Source organism: Mandrillus leucophaeus, unplaced genomic scaffold (assembly GCF_000951045.1).
Source record: "Mandrillus leucophaeus isolate KB7577 unplaced genomic scaffold, Mleu.le_1.0 Scaffold148, whole genome shotgun sequence".
NCBI classification, from domain to species: domain Eukaryota; kingdom Metazoa; phylum Chordata; class Mammalia; order Primates; family Cercopithecidae; genus Mandrillus; species Mandrillus leucophaeus.
This window is the reverse complement of record NW_012101454.1, coordinates 766326-774501: the sequence shown is the minus strand read 5'-3', so window position 1 is coordinate 774501 and position 8176 is coordinate 766326.

Sequence of the window (8176 nt, the reverse complement as noted above, 5' to 3'; positions counted from 1 at the left end):
GCTGAGGCAGAGCCATGGGTGTGTGGGGAGAGGGTACTAGGGATACCGCCTGGCCCGGACGCGAGCCTTAGGGCTGTCTCCTAGTTTACTGGCCGCTACCTGAACCCAGGTTGGGACAATAGAACTACAGTTCCGGGAGAAAAGTACACATCGTCCCACTCCTGCCTTCCCCAACACTCCCCTTTCTCAGCCTTCTACTCCCAGAACCCGCCCAGCGGGATGGGAAGGACACCATAAGGTCGATTATTGTCTGGCTGGTCAATCTGGCTGCCCCTGGGTGCTGGCCAGATGGGATTGATGGATACGGTTGATGGTGCTGGCTGATGGATTGCTGGCATCCAACCCAAGAAGTAAGACCAGTCTTAACACTTAACTCTCTGCTCTGGCCAGTTTCTCTTAAACCATTTTTTAAATGTCCTGAGTTTGCCCGGTTCTGGTGGGCAAAGATACACCAAAGTACCGAGTGGAAGGTACAGAAGGAGCCTAACTTAGTGTAGGTGTTGATGAGAAAAAAGCCTGACTCTCACTTGTATTTACACAAGGTTGGCTAGGTCGTTGTGTCAAAAAAAAAAAAATTTTTTTTTTTAAGAGGGAGTCTCTGTCGCCCAGGCTCTAGTGCAAGAGACGCAATCTTGGCTCACTGCAACCTCTGCCTCCTGGGTTCAAGTGATTCTCTTGCCTCAGTCTGCAGAGTAGCTGAGATTACAGGCGCCCACCACCACGCCCGGCTAATTTTTGAATTTTAATAGAGATGGGGGCTTCACCATTTTGGTTAGGCTGGTTTCGAACTCCTGACTTCAAATGATCGGCCCGTCTTGGCCTCCCAAAGTGCTGGGATTACAGGCATGAGCCACCACACCCTGCCAAAAAAAATTTTTTTTTATGTGCTTATGGCAATCATCCCCGCTACTAAACGTTGGTTAATGTTTTGTGATTCTCAATAAAGCCAGCACTCCATTTCCTTAATAAAGCACTTGTTATCCCTACTCTCTTCTCGCTCCCATCCCACCCCTTTTTAAAATGTTTTTTCTTGTGCTGCCTCCCAGATGGGAATGGTTATTTACATTGCTTGCCATTCTACTTGCCTTGCCTTGTTTAGAGTGAGTCATTGTTTAGTTGGGGTGTTGTCAAGTATTCTTTACAACTTTCCCATTTAGCCATTCCTGAACTTGGCCCCTCTTAAAATTATAGAATATTAGATATGAAGGGACTGTAGAGATCTTGTCTACTCATTCCCATTCTCTTCATCCAAGGACCTTTTATTATGTTTTCATCCATGGACTTCATATCTTGAAAGATTTTGTCACTTAAATGAAATCACATACATCACTGTCATGGATGTAATACTAATAAGCAATAAAGTTAAATAAGTGTACAAACACTTAGGCACTGTTCCCTGCAAATAGTCTTTTAATTTTGGCTGTCATTCTGATCGGAGGTTGATCACATGCTGTAAGAATTGGATACTGTAAAAACCACATAACTCTGCCAACAATATATGGTCTGCCAGTCACATCCTAGACATTTCTATGATGTCATCAACAGCAAATTAGAATTTCTGATCAGCATGCAGTAACCAGCGTTAACCCAAAGGGTTGAGTTAATGCGTGCAAAAAGTAAAGAAACTTGACATTCTATTAATTGCAATTTCCAGAAGGCTTTCTGAAATGTTGTAAATAGCTTGTGAACCTCCTTTTTCTTCTCTCAAGTTTAAGGCTAATCTCTCTACCTCTGCTCTGAATCTTTTCTTGTCCTCCTTTCTTGAGGATGTTGATTCCTCCATCAGTTATCCCTATGCAAATCATCCTTTTTCAGTGTCTTCCAGTTCTTCCTATCTCCTTGCTGTTTGCCTTCCTCCAAAAGAATTTGTTTTTATATGAAAAACACCCATGGACACTCTTCCTGTGTGTTTACTTGGTCAACTCTTTCCTCCTCTTGCAAACATCTAGAAAGAGCAGTGTTGACTCTCTGCCTTCACCGGCTCAATTAGCATTCTCTCCTCAGCCACTTCATTGTTCTTCACCAAGACTGTGTGGTATGACCACTTGTTAAATCCAAGGGATACTTCATATTCCTTATCTTCCTGGACCATTCTGTGGCACCTGACATTGTTGACCATTCTTCCTTATTTGGTATCCATCTAAAACAGAGCAGGGACTCTGTTTTCAGCCCACTTCTTGCTGTTTTTAAGTGATCTTAGGATCACTTAGCCATTATTTGTGGTCCCACCACTGCCATGGGATCAATTGCCTTATACACACACACACGCCTGATTATGTCAGTCCATATTTATCTATCCTCATGCTGTAAGAACCACCTGCCTACTGGATCTCTCTACTAGGATATGCTTCAGGTGCCTAATACTTACCATTTCCTAAACAAACTCATCACCTTCCTTCTCCTTTATCTACTTTCAACCTTTATGCCTAAGTTTTTGCCATTAACCCAGCTATCCAAGCAAGTGTTTGAGTCATTCTTGCTTCCTTCTAAATAACTCTCAACTGTGTTGCCCCCTTTCTATCCACTTGCTGTTACCTTGGTTAAGGGATGATTTCTTGCCTGCACTTCTTATCCTTTTACTCATCTTTCTCAGGTCACTCAAAATCCAATCCTACTGACATTCTGCCATACCTCTTACCAGACAGAACTTTCTTAAATTAAAATCTGATAATGTCATTTCCTGCTAAAAACTAGTTAGTGGCTCCATGTTTATTTCCTTACCCCTGAGCTATCCAGAATGTTTACTAATGCTCAGCAGCTTACCTCACACCTTAATAATATTTTAAAAAGAGAGAGACAGAAACCATCTGACAGAAACTCTCTCAACCTGTGCATTACTTCTATTTTTATTTTTATTTTTATTTTTTGATATGGAGTCTCACTGTGTTACCCAAGCTAGAGTGCAGTGGTGTGATCTTGGCTCACTGCAACCTCTGCCTCCCAGGTTCAAGCGATTCTCCTGCCTGTCTCCTGAGTAGCTGAGACTACAGGTGTGCACCACCATACCTGGCTAATTTTTGTATTTTTAATAGAGACGGGGTTTTACCATGCTGGCCAGGCTGGTCTCGAACTCCTGACCTTAGGTGATCCACCTGCCTCGGCCTCCCAAACTGCTGGGATTACAGGCATGAGCCACAACGCCAGCCCTATGTATTACTTTAAAACAAACTGCTACACTTTATCTTTTCCCTTCTGATTCAAAGAAAAATTCCTCCTCCCCTTTCCCAAAACTGTCACTCTCACCTGTGTCTATGATTATATCAATATCATTTCATTGAGAATCTGGTCTCCTAAGTTCACCTTCCTTATTTCTACCTTTAATTTATCTCTCTTCATTGTTTGCCAAATGCATCCTATCTTCCTTAATGCACCACACACAATCTCTCTTTTTTCACCACCACACTTCTGAAGGAACAGTTTGTGGTTACTTTCCCCATTTAAAAAAAGTTTATTTTAACTACTTGTCAGTTCTTTACGTGAAAACTAACTTATGTCCCTACTACTTTATTTAAACCACTCTTTCAAATGAGGGCCACATCCTAAATTACCAAATTCAACGTATTTATCTTAGCTTTATCCTTCTTGGCTGTGCATCTTCCTTGAAATATTTGCTTTATTCAAATCTCTCCTCTTACCTTTCTCATGCATCTCCAAAGACTCCTCTTGCTTTCTCAAAGCCCCTTTTTAAAAGCGCTTTTCAAGTTTCTCATTTGCCTATTTCTCTTCTTAGCAAAACTAAATTGTAAGTTGACTTCAACTATCACTCCTGATCCACATGTGCAACCTGGCTTCTCATGGTCCTCTGATTTTCATATACCTCAGGGACAGCTTCAATGACTCTCATAGTACCTCAGATTCAATGTGTTGGAAAACAAGTTTTATTTTCCTTCTAAACCTTGTTCATCCTTTAAATTTTCCCTTTAGTTCACTGGCACACTATCCTTCAAGTAATTTCTGCTAATCTTTGACTCATCTTCTTTCTACTCTGCCTTCTACTCATCTAAAGTATAGGGTTTTGGCCAGGCATCCAAGCACTTTGGGAGGCCAAGGTGGGTGAATCACTTGAGGTCAGGAGTTCGAGACTAGCCTGGCCAACATGGGGAAACCCCGTCTCTACTAAAAATGCAAAAATTAGCCAGCTGTGGTGGCAGGCACCTGTAGTCCCGGTTATTTGGGAGGCTCAATCATGAGAATCGCTTGAACCTGGGAGGCAGAGGTTGCAGTGAGCCAAAATCATGCCACTCTCCTCCAGCCTATGTAACAGAGTGAGACTCCAACTCAAAAAAAAAAAAAACCCCTTTACACCGGGCATGGTGGCTCCTACCTGTAATCCCAGCATTTCGGGAGACCAAGGTGGGCAGAGTGCTTGAGCTCAGGAGTTCAAGACCAGTCTGGGCAACATAGTGAAACCCTGCCTGTAATCCCAGCATTTCAGGAGACCAAGGTGGGCAGAATGCTGGAGCTCAGGAGTTCAAGACCAGCCTGGGCAATGTAGTGAAACCCTGCCTGTAATCCCAGCATTTCGGGAGACCAAGGTGGACAGAGTGCTGGAGCTCAGGAGTTCAAGACCAGCCTGGGCAACATAGTGAAACCCTGTCTCTACAGAAAAGATAAAAATTAGCCAAGTGTGGTGGCGCGGTGGCGCATGCCTGTAGTCCCAGCTACTCAGAAGGCTGAGGTAGCAGGATCACCTGAGCATGGGAGGTCAAGGCTGCAGTGAGCCAAGATCACACCACTGCACTTCAGCCTGGGTGACAGAGTGAGACTCTGTCTCAGAAAAAAAACAAAAACCAAAAAACTCAACTCTTTATTAGTTACATTATACACTTAAAAAAAAGTATGTATGTGTGTGTGTGTGTATATATATATCATACATATATATATCATGGTCACTTAAATCTGTAAGATATCAGAAAAAAATAAAATTATCAAAACTGTTTGAAATAAGGATTTATAGACCTTGCTGTAAATGTACAGTGCTTTGAGAGTTACTACTGATATAAAGCCATCAACATTAGCAAGACATTTAGAAACTAAGCACCAAAACATGAATTAAATCTTTACTCTTTGAGAGCAAAAAAAAATTTGTGAGCATGTATGAATGTTTCAAATTACATGTATTGTATTAGTACCTTAGTAGAGCAGTATATAATTTGTAACTAAATAAATATGCAAAAGTTGGAGGAGTGCATGCTCCAATTTTTAACGAATGTGAACTCAGAGTCACAAAAATTGGAATCACTTACCTAATGAATCAACATATCCTGTTCACTCTGCCTTCCCCAAAGCTTTTCTTTTCCTCTCCAGAATGCTCTGGTTTAGGCTCTATCCTGACCATTGCAACAGGCTCTACTGGATTCCTTGCCTCTAGTTTCTCACTTTTTCAATGTCTTTTTTCCAATTGCTACTAGCATTTTTTGTCTAAGACTTATATTTGATCTTGTCATGCACCTGCTCAAAATCTCTGGTGGTTCTTTATTGGAACAAAATGAATAACAAACCTGTCAACATGTTTAAGATTGTTCATGATTTGGCCTAAATCTCCCTCTCTTAGCTCTGATTTCATCAAACCATGCTAAACTACAAGTCAGGAACATTACGTATGTGGCTTTTCTCTTACTATTCCCTTAAGTTGAAATATTTCCCACCTCCACATCTCATATTCTACTTATTTAAAATCTTTCTGTTTTAAAGACCTGCTACATTTTGCTTTTTCCATGAACTTGTGCCATACTTCCTTATGGGAATATAAATCTTTTCCTTTTTTTCATTTCTCATAGCATTTTGTTTCTATATATGCTTAAGTATGCCTTCAACACAGGCACCATCCAATCAGAACAGATGTCTTCATTACTTGTGCATATTGTGTGTAATTGGGAAATTATCAGTTCTGTTTTTTGGGATATATCCCACTGAACCTTATAAACTATTCAGTTACTACGTTTATTTTCCTTTTCCTCATCCCCCTCCCTCCATACTTTATACATTGGGGCACAGGAACTTAGTCCTTGTTATATTATATGTAGGGAAAACGTGAAAAACTTAGAAATTGAGAAAAAATATGGTTGTCATCAGTGGAAAATTGGGCATTATCCAGATTATCTGATTCTATGGGGGTTTGTGTATCTTGCCTTTGTTTTACATTGCCGTAAAATAACTATAATACATAATTATACTATATTATCTAGTACTTGTAGTAATGCAAATGATTCTTGTCCATAGAAATGCAAATTGTCTCTCATTTGAGAGTCAGTTGATTATTGCCCTCTGGATATTGAACAGATTTAAGTTTTTACATCTATTAAGCAAATTTATTTCACAATTTCTGCTGACCTATATATGTGCGGTCCTTTGAATTTTTCTTTAAACCAGTTGTTACATCTTATTGGTTCCCTCATTAATTAATGAACTAAATAAATAAAAGTTTTGACACATGTTCACTTTATATCTGTTTGAAAGTCATAATATCTTCTTTTAAAAATTATCTTTTAATACGTGTGTCCCACCCGCTGGGCCATGGACCAGTACCAGTCTGTGACCTGTTAGGAACCAGGCTGCACAGCAGGAGGTGAAAGTTGGTGAAGGAGCATTACCACCTGAGCTCCGCCTTCTATCATCTCAGTGGAGGCATCAGATTCTCATAGGAGCACGAATGCTATTGTGAACTGTGCGTGAGAGAGATCTAGGTTGAGTGCTTCTTATGAGAATCTAACTAATGCCTGATGATCTGAGGTGAAACATTTTCATCTGGAAACCATCCGCCCTGCCCATCCAGTCCATGGAAAAATTGTCTTCCATGAAATTGGTCTCTGATGCCAAGAAGGTTTGGGACCACTGTTTTAATACATGAGTATGCCTTACATTTAGTAAATATTAATATTTCTTTTTTTCTTTTGAGACAGAGTCTTGCTCTGTTGCACAGGCTGGAATGCAGTGATGTGATCACAGCTTACTGCAGCCTTGAACTCCTGGGCTCAAGTGATCCACCCACTTCAGCATCCCCAGTAGCTGGGATCACAGGCACAGGACACCACGCCCAGCTAATTTTTGTATTTTTTTTTTTTGTAGTGACAGGGTTTCATCATGTTGCCTGCCTGCTCTGGTCTTGGACTCCTGGGCTCAAGCAATCCTCCTGCCTCATCCTCCCAAAGTGCTGGGATTACCCGTGTGAGCCACAACAACTGGCATGATATTTCTTAAATACAGATTAAAGATCATTTAATGAAGAATATTGGAGGAAATTTAGACACTTTTCATTTAAAATTTTTTAAGATTATGAGGTAAAGAAATATTTTCCAAGCCAAATTTTTGTTTGCCTAGATGAGAGAACAACTTCCTCTAAAAGACTAAAAATGACATTTTTAATTAAAAAATATTTATTTTTTTATTTAAAAAAATTTAAATTCAGCAGGTATATGTTCAGTTTTGTTACGTGGATATATTGCATGATGCTGAGGTTTGGGCTTTGATTGAACTCATCACCCAAATAGTAAACATAGTAACCAATAGGTAGTTTTTCTATCCTCCACCTGGCTTTTGGAGTCCCCACTGTCTATTGTACCCACCGTTACGTCTATGTATACCCACTGTTTAGCTCCCACTTATAAGTGAGAATATGTAGTATTTCGTTTTCTGTTTCTATGTTAATTCACTTAGGATATTGGCCTTTAGTTGCGTCCATGTTGTTGCAAAGGACATGATTTTGTTCTTTCTCATGGCTCTGTAGTATTTCATGGTATATACGTATCACATTTTCTTTATTCATCCACCATTGATGGACACCTATGTTAATTCCATGTCTTTGAATAGTGCTGTGATAAATATGTGAGTGCAGTTGTCTTTTTGGTAGAATGATTTACTTTCCTTTGGGTATATACCCAGTAATGGAATAACTTGAGTTGAATGATAATTCTATTTTTAGTTCTTTGAGAAATCTTGAAACTGCTTTCCACATGGGCTGGACTAATTTACAATCCCATTAACAGTACTTGAATGTTCCCTTTTCTCTGCAACCTCACCAGTATCTGTTATTTTTTTACTTAGTAGTAGTAGACATTTTGACTGGTGTGAGATGATATCTCATTGTGGTTTTGATTTGCATTTCTCTGATAATTAGTGATGTTGAGCATATTTTATAGATTTGTTGGCTGCTTTTATGTCTTTTGAGAAGTGTCTA